General features: G+C 36.3%; 1 protein-coding gene across 1 annotated transcript in view; it reads left to right on the top strand.

Annotated features, from left to right (window-relative positions):
• Positions 1–5688: 5688 nt before the first annotated feature.
• Positions 5689–14439, top strand: part of grb10b (growth factor receptor-bound protein 10b) — a gene marked incomplete in the record, with an annotated part of 81530 nt that continues 72779 nt past the window's right edge. Inside the window, 1 exon segment of the mRNA XM_024267622.2 lies at positions 5689–5988.

The raw sequence follows: 14439 nt of genomic DNA, 5'->3' as shown, positions 1-14439 counted from the left end.
GCTTTTCTGCAGTGTACAGAAATGATTTGTTTTTGTAAACTATTTCAAAGCTTAAGAGAATGTTTGAAAGAGAAAGGTTGAAGAAAAAAAGGATAAACTGGAAGATTTTGCTTATGATGCCAACTTGAGCTGTAAGTGGCTGAGAGTTTTTATTTTTTTTTTTTTTATCAGAAACGTCTTTATTTCTTGTTTGTTTAAAAAATTGGAAAAACAGATTTTCTGTTCCTTTTTGCTTATCAGGAACTTGAAAAACTTCATTTTTCTTAACACCCTTCTTTTCAATGCACTGTTATAGATTTTTCTACAAGGTGGTCACCAAAATTAAACAGATTTTTTAAATCAATTTGAGTATATTGTAGGGTTGTAGATGGTTAAATTGGTTGTTTTGGTGTAATTTAAGCATTTGCATTGCTCTGCTTTTTTAAATAGCATTAGAAGCCCATGTTGCCATTACATGGTAAATAGTAGTTATTGTTTCTGTACATGCAGAATTATCTTTAAAATAAAGATGACTTTAGTGCATCTTCTTTCAAGTTTACATGTTTGCCGCTGCTGTATTTTAAAGTTCATTTAGAGGAATTGTGGTTTTTTTTCTCCTACTTTTTGTTTAATTTCTCTAAAAAATGTTCATTTTGTCATTAATCACGTTATCACCAAAAGTGTAATTCGACTTTGTTTTCTGTCATTTTGTTGCATTTTTGTCTATCTAAATGATGATTCAATAAATAATTTTGTATAAAAATAAATAAAAAAAGAAGAGTGAATATTTTTGCGTTTCTTGAAACGCCTGTATATTACTAAGTGCTGCACCAAGTTTCCAGTCGCTGTTTTGAAAATCTATATCCCAAACTCTCCGCCACACCGCAGTTGAGCCACTATTCCGGGCAGCCTTAACTCATCACTATGTGGTCACACAAAGTCACTCTGGAAGAACGGACGCTGCATTCCCCATTCCTGAAATATGAGCCTCTGTTCCGTGCCACTTCTTCAGAGTCCAAAATAAATCAGACATGTTGAGATAATTAATCGAATAGTGTTCGCTTTGTAACTTTTTTAAAGAAGTGAATAAGATATGTCAGCACACATAAATGACATTTCCAGTGCTGATGTTCAATGTTTTAGGCTGTTAGCTCAAAAAATCCTCAGTGGAGTTCAGACTCGTGTGAGTTGAAATCTTACAACTTAACATGACTTATCTGACAGATGTAAGTCTATGAGTCTTTTAAAATGAAAAAAATCCTCACATCACTCTGCACAGGTAGATTCTACACATGGGAAAAACATGGGATAAATACATTTAGAATTATTTGTTTTCCTCTAACTAAAATTTTGAGTTGATGCTTTACTCAAACTCAGGAACTTAAATTGTTAAAAGCCAATAATAACAAATCTGACAAATTACATTAATTTTTTTTATTAGATCCAATATTTTATTTTTCAGTCTGGCGGGGGGGCTTCACAAGATCGTTGCTGTTCTTAGCACTGCACTTTTCTGGACTGAAATGTCTAAAGTTCTTCTAGTCCTCAGCTGTAGTCACTCCTTGCATCTTCAATATTGGTCCAAACGTGCAAGAAGCACACCATCTGACCAGAGAATCATGCCACAAGTTTGGTTGAGAATGCATTCATAGCCCAAATTTGTTACTTTGACAGCTGTTTTTCTTTCTTTCTTATTTATTTAATTTTTTGCTTGAGATATTTGAGTCTGCAAGTAAAACTTCTTCTGATTGATAAAGTGCTCCCCATTTGCAAAGGTTATTTAAATATTACACTCTAAAAATTTGTCTGTAATTTGTTGCATTTAAAATGATTGTTTTTCATCAAATTAAATGTTGGAGTTCAGTAAATCATCAAACCAACATTTTATTTTGATGAATACTAAAAAAAAAATAAGTTTAATAAATCACAATATTTTAGTTAAATGAGCCAACGGTTCATGTTTTACAGTGTAGAAGAGGCATGTCCAAAGTCTGGCCTGTGTCCCTCGTTCAAACTTCCAACTGCTCACAGGCTCCTGTCATAAAATCAGTAATATTCAGCACTTTCTAAGAACAGTGTGTCCAATGTATTGGTTGTGATTAGCTAAACGGTGTTATAAGCTGTTGTAAACCTTTGGCAACAATCTGTTCTTGACCTGCAGAGCCTCAAGGGCCAAACGAGGACAGATCTATTTATTTCTGTGATCAAATTAAGAAAACTGTGTGAAGCTTGCAGGCTTGCAGTGATCTCCTGCTATTTTTCACAGTTTTTTTTAATGTAATTTTGAGTTTAACTAATATTTTAGCATCATGCCAAGTGTTTTGTCAAAATTAGACTTTTTTTAAGTTCTTTAGGCAAATTTTGAGTTTCTCTAACATTTTAGCATTATGCTCGCTGTTTTGTCAAAAATGTCAAAATGTTTCTAGTTTTTGGGTGTGGGATAATTTGGCATTTAGCCAATATTTTGAGAAACGTTCAGATTTATTTTCAGCTATCAGCTTAAGCATTTTTATCTATCAGTTTTAGCATTTTCAGCGATCAGCTTTGGGACCTTCAGTGGCAACATTCAGCTTACAGCATTCTCACTTGCATTATCACAGTTAATGCTATAAATCTAGTTATATTTATTATTTTCGATTCAGTTTTATTTATATAGCTCAATATCAGAAATAAAGTCCTCATTGGGCTTCATGCCGGTAACTGCACAGAAGCAGAATGTAAAATATAGACAACAGCTAATTGCTAAACTAAACCGACTACAGGATTTAAATTTTAGAAGAGCATTTAATAATGAAACATTTGTGAAATTTCATATGAACCCAGATTTAATGTTTATGTTCCAGAAAGATTTTTTCTTTATTGTATTTTTAAACAAAAATTTCCCAGTAATTTTAGTTAAAAAATGTATCAAAATATTTCCTGGGTCAAAGTAAAGAAATGAAAAATATCCTAATAATAAATAAAAAGTGAATGTGAATTTTATCTATTGTGTGTTGTATTTCTATGCTAACCTAATCTGTAGTGGCTGACTCATGAATGATGGACGCTGTGATGTCATCTATCAGCAGGACATACACAGACTTTGTTTCCTTACACTGGGAACTCTCTTTTGCATCTTATCCATCAAGGCAAACAAAAGGACTGTGTAATAATGAATGTCTGATGAAGTGAAATCCACACAATGTGTGTTTGTTTTATGTCATGGTGCCAGACTTAAAATGAATGCCTGGTTGTGTGGAGGCACCTCGGTTATGATGTGCACTTGCATCTGTGTGACTCAGGGGCTAGAAGTGTGTGTACACAGTACGAGCCCCCGCGTCCTGATCCAGGCAAGCGACCCAGGATTGATGATTTTATGCACTTTAGTCTCCCATGGTGCTTTCCCATCGAAAAAGCTTATCCAAGTCTGAAATATTACACACAGGACAGCCAGGAACGGAACTCTGGGTTATTCCTGTTCTCCCCATGGCCAAAGACATAAATTAACCAGAAGGTACTCTCGGGTTTACTACAAGTCATTCTATTTGTGTTTGTCTTTCTTAAATCTCTATATGCTTACGCTAGCTCGGCACAGGAGTTAGATAACATGCCCCTCTGATGTTCCTCTCCGTCTTGTAATAAACACTGTAATATCTTATGCAATAGAAAAACACTCAGAGGGATGAAAACATAACAGTTCTGAGATGGAACTCTGGCGCAATGAGTTTTGACCCCAGGTTGTGCAACTCTGTACCTCCCGGTGAATTCAGTATTTACTGCAGATTGTGCCTGTCAGAACAGGGACTTATTGAAAGGGAAGTTTTGTTTGCTACCTAAGGCAAAACACAAATGCGTCTTCAGTGGAGACTCGTGGAAGTCCTTGTGTTTGGGAACTACTTGCGTCACATGCATTGTGAAATGAAAGAGTTGAAAGTCCCATTCCGATCATCTTTTGATTTACTGTAGAAGCGTTCCCTGTGATCTTTTAATTATGATGATTTTGTTTTTAGCCAAAAAAACAAAAAAAAAAAGAGTGTGGTTTTCTTGGACAGTTTCTGCAGAGCAACAATAAAAATTCATTTCTAAGTTGACGTGGATGTCTACTTCCCAACATCCATCTGTTTACACCATAGACATATATTAACCACTGGACAAAGCGAGGTGTTGACATCACCCATAGAAAATGCTTTACCTCCGACCCTCGCGAAATCAGGCCAGAGCTTCCTATTCACTTCCTGATTGTCTGCCGCCATTTTGTAACCCGTTGACAGTGATTGGTCGAGTCAGTCTGAGTCATATTTTTGGGATCTACTGTCGCCAATCATGAGTAAGCTTTTTAAACACCCCTTCCACTGAAAGCAACTCGGGAGAATCTGTCAATCAAACGTTTGAGGCATCTGATTGGCCAGTTTATAAGTTGAATAACTTACGATAAAGAAAATAATATCTTCAAAAACAATTTGGATTAGAAATAGGATGCTAGGAAAAAGTTATCAGAGTAAGAATAGTACTCTGACAAATAAAATGACTGTGTAATAACTGTCTATTTTTCAGTAGAAGACTATGAAATGATGTTATCAAGAGGGGAAGGGTTGATATGTCCAGTCAATTTACTCTCAATGGTTTAGGGGTGTTAGAATTTAGGTATTGAGGACCGGCGTCCGACATGTTTTCAAACCTTCCTTCTATTGATGCAACTAACTGGCTAAACACACCTGATCCAGGTAATCAGCAACAGATAAATTTGCAATTGGCATTCCAAGAACATGTTGAAAAAACAAATGAAAAAAAAAAATGATAGTCATTGTTGAGTCTTTAAGGAAAAAGTTATTCCTATCATTCTAGTCATTCTAATTGATTTACTGGGGAAAAAAACTCAGTTTTCCAAAACACATCAACATATCACATTACAAATATCATCTGTCTATAAAAAAGAAATGTAACAACTGGTGCTCAAAATGGGATGGCCTTAGTTCTGTTTTGATCTTTAAGTTAAAGCATTGCCATATCTTGAAATATTTTTAATAAAATATTGATTTGATCTTCTTTATGGGTGCATAATTAAGATTTATTGTTCAGTGGCTCGTGCAGAACAAGATAACCTCATGTCTCCTCTGTCTCCTCTCCTCTTTTGAATAAAAGACTTTTGAAACATGAAAACAAAAAAACAAATACACAGTTTTATAACTTTATTGAACTAATTCCTGCAAAATTGTGATGTGAAGCAGAGCAGCGATGGCCGGGGCTATTAAAGGATAATATAAGGTATGTGCATCCATCTTTGAAAAAGTTTGGATGTTTGTTTTCACAAAAGCCGGTTCCAGGATGACGTCATGAATCACGCAGCTGGGCGGAGCTTCAGGGATCGATTCGTTTTACTTCCCGGTAAGAAACAAACTCGTGAAAATAGCTAATATTTCATAAATGATTTATTTTATAGTGTTCCAAATGTAAAATATGATCATGTATTTGGATATAGTTTACTCTGAAAGGCTTAAGAACATCATGGTATGGCCCCTTTAGTTTAAAAAATAATCATATGTAAGAGACCTGTTGGCTGAAACCTGAAAATAAACATAAGCTGACAAAAAAGAAATTCTTTTTATTTTGCACAGTCGAACTATATTTTGTTTATCTGGCTCTTTAAAAAGGAAAAAAAGAAGAGGGAGAACCAGAGTAACCCTTTGGACCCGCCCTTTTTCTCACATCATGAGACAGTGATGGGCGTGGCCTTTTTTTTTTCAGAAAGGGGAGGGGCTGATTGAGCGCGTTCAGGTTTGTATGCGTGTACGTGCGTGTCCTCCTCCCTTGGCCGCATGACATGAGCTGCCCTACAGTCTTTGCTGCCACTGTTTTTGCCTCCTCCTCCTCCTCTTCCTCCTCCTCCTCCTCTTCTTCCTCCTCTTGCCTCAGTCAGTCTGTCCAGCCTGGGAATGTTGACCGACGTGGCCTGATCCTGCGCCGGGGCCAGTGTCCTTCATCTTCGCTCTGTGTTTTCGTCTGCCTGCCTGAGCGGCTCCGTTTTCTGAGGTGAGGAGCGCGTTTGTGGGGTTTATATATTCTATTATATGTTTGATAGAATGTGTCCAAATGTGCGCGCGCGCGTCTCGGTTTGGGGATGGTTAGTCAGTGCGGTAAAAGTTCCCTGCGCTGCTGCTGGGATGACACATGCTTGTTTCGGAACACATGTGCGCACTGTGCGTAAAACCGCGCAGTCAGACCTGCCTCCTTCTCCAAAAGCCGGTGAACTTTCCAAACAAGTTATATCATAAGAATTCGATGCGATCGATATATATATATATATATATTTGAAATATTCTTATAATTTGTTAATGCTTTCTTTCCACGCTCAACGTGGACTTATTCTTCCTCGAAGCATGTCCGTAAACTGCAGCATGTCATGCGTTTTTTCCACGCCTTTCTGGAGGAGCTGTGCTGCTCTGCTCGCCCTCTGGGGACGGTATTTTGATCCCACACTTGCATAGCACTTGCTACTATTTTCACCCCCCCAAGTTTCAACACCAGCTCGGTTGTGTGGGAGTTCCAGTCTCGCCTTATCGCTTTATCCTAAGATTGGAGGAGGAGGAGGAGGAGGAGGCGTTTTCCCTGAGATCCTCACTAGACCTGCAGTCTAGTAAGCTCCCACTCAGAGGATGTCTAGGAAAATTCCTCCAGTCGACCTGGGAGATAGAAGAAAAACCCCAGTTTGAAGTTCAGATCAATGGCTCCCCCTTAAATAAGGCTGTCAGATAGGGTTGTTTTGGAGTACTCCTTAGTAACTTGCCAAACATGGAAGTTTTTTCTATCCTCATTCATTTTCCGGATGCTATTTCAAAGCACATACTGCATCTGCTCGTCTCTGTCTTGCCTGTAATCTACTTTCTCGTTTCCCTGCAGCAGGCGCGATCAAAGTACATTACATTTCTGCGAAACTCTAAAAAAGCTGCAGATGAAGTCAGTCCCAGCCCATATCTTCATGGAGAGCCATCTCGACAGACCATGTCTTTTATGATAACCCTAGTTTTTTAACGTGTTCTTGTTCCGATCATCTTTTGATGTATTTTCCAAGAGTTTCCAATGGTCTTTTAATTATGATTGTTGTTGGAGTGTTAGAAATTGAGTAGTGGGCAGGACTTTTGAAACAAAGCCTGCCCCAACTTCCCATCATCCATCTGTTGCCAGTGCAACAAAAATGCCGAGAAATATTGGAACTACCCGGTGGTACAGTTCTGAGCCAGATGAGACGAGGAAACCAAGTACTCACATGGATCTAGTCGTCTACAAGTTGTGGCCGACCTAGGATGTTTTCAATGTGGGTGGGTTAATACAACCGATTAATTAATTTAAGCTTAACAGACCAAAAATCAATTCATAAAAAAATATAAAGCGATTTAGCACATAAAGCTGAAATCCACTAGCTTGAGGCTAACATTTAATGGAATTTCCCATGGGGCGGCTAATGCTAACACCCAGTCAACCTAAACATACATTGGTGACCAAATGAACATCTTTATAAACTCACAGGCATGAATTTTCCAAACTCTTTTAAGGAAATATGTTTAAAGTAGCTATCTGTGGTCTAAAACAAGTTTTTTTTCCTCATACTTTCTTCTACTTCTGGAATAAGGTGAAAAGCTACAGCGGGATCGCCACCTAGTGGCCGAACTGAAACACCCTCCAGGAGAAGCAGAACAATGTTTACAATGTTAATGATCTGAACATTTTTGTTAGAAATTCTCCTTTTGAGAAACATGTAACACTATGATATTAACAATCTCATTATTTCACTAAAACATTTTACAATATGTGAACTGTATCAGATTAATATAAATATATTCAAGTTATATAGTAGATTAATAATGTACAACACACAAATATGGATAAATGTGTAAACACAAAATTGAATTGAGGAATTGAAAGAATCTAAAAAGAATTGGAATCGAATCGATTCAACTGTTGTGAATCGAATTGTTTCTGGAAATGATAATCGATACCCAGCCCTACTTTTGAATGTCATAAATACGCTCTTTCTCAATCAGCATTTATTTCCTGATTCACAACAATTTGAATAAAGAAATACTCAGAAATGCAACCTTAAGCTTAATTTTCTGTATATATGGCCTCCATCGTGAGAAAAATGCCACAAGAACATGTTGAAACCACCAAAAAAGACTATTTTAATTGGAGTGGGTCTTTAAGTCTCAGCACTGCAGAATGCTGCATAGACATTTATAGTTCTGGGTAGTATTGATGCTGAGTGGTGTTGACTGTAAATCAATGTTCTTACTTGGAATTTGTAAGACTTGAAAGAGGCTTTGAAGCAGCCTTGATTCTAATTTGTGAGAAAATATTCGTAATGCTGTAGGTTCTTGTTAAAAAAAGAAAAGAAAAAAAAAACACTTGACATGTTAATGCAGTGTAGTCTTTAAGGATGTAGGCATTTAATTGCAGAAAAACACATTGATGCACTTACACTGGCGTTATAGGAAAGGAAACATTTTTTTTTATTCTTGGCGTTAATACATGCAAGACACCATAAAAAATTTAGCTTTGATTTGATTGCGATTAGGCCTGCACAATAAATCGCAAAATGTATCGTTATCACGATATCAACCTACAATATCTAGGTATTGCAAAAGACAGCGTATACCAGGGGTGTCAAAGTCAATCACACAGGGGGCCAAAATCCAAATCACACCCTATGTTTCGGGCCGAACAGGATAAACATTTATCAAATATTCTAAAAAAAATTTTAAAACCTTCAAAACGGGACTTTTTTAACCTTTTTATGACTAAAAACAGGCGGGAATATTATTCTAGAATAAATCAACTTAAACCTCGAATAACTTTCAATTTTCTTACTCTCCATAAAAATGTATGTCAAAATTATACAAGTTAGAAATAAGCGCAAGATAACATCGGGCCATTAATGATAATAAAATAAAATTGTTTTGAGGGCCGGATTGTTGCAATGGTATAGGGACATCTGGTGGCACAATTTGCAAATTGCAACTAACTCTCGTTAATTTTCTCAATTTCACTCCATTCAATTTCTCCCATCCCCCACCCCTTAAATTAAATTTACACCCAGATTTTGATTTTTTTGGATTTAGTCTCTGAATAGTTAAATATAAATGCGTTTCAGCAAAGGGGGAATTAATTGCACAGAGAAAACACATTGATGTTTTTCCTTAAAAGTTTCCCATGCAATTAGGTGTTTTTTTAATATTTATTTGTATTTCCTCATGCTATTTATTTGAATTTTGGTCACACAGCAGTGCACATGGCAACCAACTGAGGTGCCCCCCCACCCCCCAGACCCCAGACTACTTGCTATTTCAAGTCTATGACAAGTAAGCACAGGCATGATGGGGCATGAACCTGTCAAGATTACAATCTGTCAGACTGCATTTATTGCAAGATATTTTACAAAAAACTCTTTTTGACAGACTTTTGACTGATATACTGTGCACAAATGTACATATTAATATGTTGAGGCTTGACAGTACTCATAATTAGGGTATATTTTACGTTCTCCCAATACTTAATCATCCCCTAATTTGTCTTTGTGACTGGTATGATTTAAGCCTTTACATATATTAAGATGTGTCTACATCTAATGGCATTTCTGCTACTATTGTTGTTCAAAGTTGAGACTGTTGTTAAGGTTGGAACCTGGCAGAGGTCTCCTCTTAGCTGGTGCTTCTGGTATAAGAGCTTGCAGTCATGCTCTAGGCAGCATTCCATGAGGTCTTGCGTCACCTAGCAGTCATTCAGCACCGGTTAGTCGGGGCTTATACTCTGTTAATACCCTCTCACTGGTGTCATGACACCATCAGCTAACCCTACATAGAGACCTCAGCAAAGTTTGTCACTAGCTCTTGCTTGACAAATAAATCAATACAGAATATCACTCTTGATACTAAAAAGCAGATTTTACACAATTCCCAGATAAAAATCAATTTATGTCCAAAAACAGGGAGACTTTGTATATAAATACTATTCATTTGTGAAGTGTCGTTAGTCAGTTTTAGTCTAAAATTTGAGTAAAGAGCAACACGTGATTGCAATATTGCAAATGAAGCTAACAAGTTTCAGAAAACAAATGACAACGTGCAAAAATTGCTTTAAATTTGTTTTAAAATTTCATATTAAGCCACACCTTAACTTTTGCTATTTAGTCATTAAGTCAGCCAGATTGCAAATTTTTAAACGTAACCCCTGTGCTATCATAGGCATGTTTACATTAAATATTACATAAAACGACGCTGAACTTTTTTTTTTCCCAATGATTTTTTTTTTTATCTCCACTGGTATCTGTGGCAGACATTAGATCATGCCCACATTTGTCATGGGAGGGACCACACATCAATATAAGAGTCAGGTCATCTGGACCCCATAAGAGAGCACACGTGTTAAAGCATTTGCATGAACTTTAGAAATGCATACGTTTGTAAGTGTTTTGCAGTCTATTGACCATCTTTTTTAGAACACATAATCAAATAGTAAAAAGTTAAAACTTTCTGTGGTTTTGGAAACTTCTGTACTTGTCTAATATATTGACACAGAGTAAATCAGATGAAGGGCACAATGACACCAAAGTATTGGGGATAAAATTAGCTTTGTTTAATCTATTTCCTATAATGAACTATATCTGAAAATCACACAATTTTATTTACATGGTCACTTGAATCATCTGATTACTACAGAAAGTATAATCAGTGTTTACAGTTTATAAATGTGTCTTATGACTGTTTATTTTATTTTTAATGGCTTCAGTCAAGGTGCATTAAGAGAGAAAAAAGTCAGAGATAAGTCCGTCAGACTTTAACTGAATTAATAGTAACTCTAGAACTTCTTTGTAACAAACTACACATTAGCCACGTTACAAGTGTTAGCCATGTTAGCATATTCACAATACCTGTAACTACCAATCTCGTTTGCAACACATATACCAATAAAATAAACGTGACTACGCTAACTCCCACTCTTGTTAGTAACGCATAAAAAAGCCACAGTCCGACATGGCTAAATGTTAGCTACATTAGCGTATTTACAATAGCACCCAACCTTGTTAGCAACATGTAAAAAACAGACTGATTCAGCTAAAACAAATGTAACTGTGATTATGCTAACTCCATCCTTTTTAGTAACGCAGAAAAAAAGCATAGTACGACACAGCTACACGTTAGCTATGTTAGCCTATTCACAATAACATCCAACCTTATTTGCAAATTGTAAAACAAAAAAAAAAATACTTGATAGAGCGTTGTCCATCTCTCAAAATTGCTTTAACATTAGGAAGGGCAACCAGAATTAATGCATGTATCATGTATAAAACGCCCTGGTTTACTGTAGTCGTTTTAAGCTTTTAAGTGCGCTTTATAATGCTGAAAAAATACGGTTATAATCACCATACTGGAGTGCATGTAAAAGTTATTGTATATTTTGCTAGCTTAACACTGCACCGACATGTTAGCCAGTTTATTATTAGCACCAAAGAAATGAAGGGTCCTGTCTCAAAGGTTAACCCAAGCTCTGCCACTAACAATATGAAGCTTAAGTAGAATCTTTAGTAAAGTAAAACTAATAATGGAGCATAACTATGTCTAGAGAATTTTACAAAGTTAGGTTTTTATCTTTTTATTTGCATGTGACTTGCAGAATGACCTTCAGCAATAAGTTAAAGGTCTAGGACACCCCCCATTTTCCATGATAAAATGGGGGGTGTCCTAGACCATGCAAACTCCACACAGAAAGGTCCCAGCTGGGATTTGAACCGGGGCCTTCTCGCTGTGAGGCAAGAGCGCTTATCACTGCGCCACCGTGCAGCCCTGGAGTAATAATATTTTTTAAAATATATTTTTACAATTTCACAGATTTGCAGCACAAAGTGGTCAAACTAGGATAACTTGACATCAAGAACTAAGGCTTTACGGCAGTGGTCTTGACATCAAAAATGTCAGAAATGTAAACGCATACAAAGGTAACGGACCATATCTTTGTAGTCACATGTTTGACATGTCAAGGACCATGAGAGCAATCAGAGGGTCATTAGTTTTTCATAAAAATAAAAAAAAAACAGAGCAAAGTTGAAGTGGTATGCTTCTGAACCTCAGATAGTACAAGAAGCTTTTTTTTTCACAGCACAGCATAAGTTTTTATCTCAAATTTTTTGATGGCACAAAAATATAGATATTGTTCCTGCCCTGGAGAGTTGAACAGAGACAACACAGAACATCCTGTCAAGGATCAACTGATGGTCTGTTAATAATATCCATCACAAAATGTTGCAGGTATATGTCACAATAGGAGGGAGAGGGTAAATCCAAATAGACTAAAGACAAACTGATGACTACAGCACTAGCCTTCTTTTAAAATGATTTTCTCAGTGTATTAACCCAGTATGGACCAGTTAAGGAAATTAATTATTTGTGCCCAACTGGAATTATATGACATCAAGTCTTTCATAATTCGGACTAGAGCAGAGAAAGAAAAAGATTTGCGAGATTTCTCAGCTGTAGATGGCTGATATGCGATAGTATCGGGTAGCGACAGTCCAGCATGAACAACATTGTGTTCAATAACATCCTTCACGTACCCAGTGTGAAAGTAAGATGACTTGTTCATACAAAAGTACAACTTTTTTCATTGTTGCTTAATGGATCAATGGGATCTATAATATTTTTATTCTGTAATAAATGCTAGTTAAGCATGCCGAGAATGATTAGTTTGATACTTTTTCATTCAAAATTTTCACTCGACAAAAAAGTTCTATAACATTATAAGTATCAAATATTTAATCTTTATTTGTACTGTTTACAGAATCAGAGTGTTGTAGATGCACTGCTGCCTCCTGGAACTCTAGATGTTGTGGCAAATTGGTGCAGAATCATAAATTACCTGTAATAAAAATGTTCAATCAGTTGTTGTGGTGTTCAAACGTACAATTAGTAGTGGGAACATTTTTTTTCTCTTATTATTACTGTATTGCATCATCTCCATCCCATGATGTTCACATGTGCTTGTAAACAGTTTTCTGTATGGCATAAGTTATGAAACTTTGTTAAATCTCTTGCAACATTTCTGCCTGCGTAATCCTTTGGAATTAAGTTGGTCTTGAGGCAGTAGTTATTGTTGTTGTTAAAGTTTCTCTTAGGATAATATTCTGCACACATTGCATACAAAGATGACTTAAAAACAACTTTCTTCTTGTCTTCCTGCTTGCATATTTTGCCAAAGTTAGTACTTAATATGTTGAGGCTTTTGTTTTTTTATTTTTTTTATTATTCCAAAACAACACAACACAAGTTCTCTAATTCCATTTAACAGCTTATTCCTCACGTCACTCGAGGATCAACTGGTACAGGTCAACATATTTTTGATTAAAACATTTTTTTTCTTTGGTAATACATCACAAAACCTTAATCTGCCAGAGGTTAACCCGAGTGAAATAAGCCACCTGTCATCTTTCTCCTCCCACACTTGCACATTTTAGACTCCTCACTTTCTAATTCTGACCCTAAATGTTTCAATTCTTGCTTGTTGACGTAACAGAGAGTTAGATGTCATGGTTTTGGACTAATAGCCTGCATAAGAAGCAAGAATGTTGCCTTTATTTTGCCTGTAAAAACTTGTGGGAGCAGAGGTTCAAGCAGGTACAGGTCATGTTGTTGTTTCAAGGTAATTATCAGTTGATTGTTGTAGTACCCTCACTTTTCCAGTTTCTTATCTGGCTTATCTTCACCCTCTCGTCAATCTTATCATCCCCTCTGTCTTTTGCTGTTGTTCTGGTTTTATATGTCGGTTTACCTTCTGTTGTTATCTTATCCTACCATGTTATATCAAAACAAACCACGGTTAGTCTGCTTTGGTAAATGTACCGTACAGTTAAAAAACAAAAGGGTTTTTATCTATTTTTTTTATTCAAGATCCACATACTTCCTTCTATCTTATGGTCTTTTGTGTTATTGTTAACATACATACATGTTATGCTGTAAAGAGTTTAATTTCCTCTGGTATTTCCAGTGTTATTCAAATTCTGAAAGGCGATTAAAGCTTTACATGGTGTACTTTGGAATTTATAGACTTATGCGACTTAAACTAATTCCTAGTTAATTTGCTTGTTTTGTTTTTTTTTCATGTGCGAACTTAAGTTTGTTAGCGTTACTTAAAGCAAGCAATCGAGACAAACCCATTGTCTTCTTGTGATTATATCAGGGGTGTCCAAACTTTTGGCAAAGAGGGTCAAATTTTGTGAGGTGAAAGTATGTCAGGGCTAACCAATCGGCTTTCATTCTTTGAACCCTTACAGTAACATCAAGTGCAAATAAACTATAAAATTGATTTTTTTTTTTGCGATGGGATACTTTTCATTCCTTCACATAGAACAGACATAAAACTGAATACATTGCTTATAGCACTTTACTACCATCCTAGGGTGTTTTCAGACTGGAAAAGGCCATTGGTCCAGACCGAGTC

Source organism: Oryzias melastigma, linkage group LG16 (genome assembly GCF_002922805.2).
Source record: "Oryzias melastigma strain HK-1 linkage group LG16, ASM292280v2, whole genome shotgun sequence".
Lineage (NCBI taxonomy): Eukaryota > Metazoa > Chordata > Actinopteri > Beloniformes > Adrianichthyidae > Oryzias > Oryzias melastigma.
This window is presented reverse-complemented; position numbering and strand designations above follow the sequence as displayed.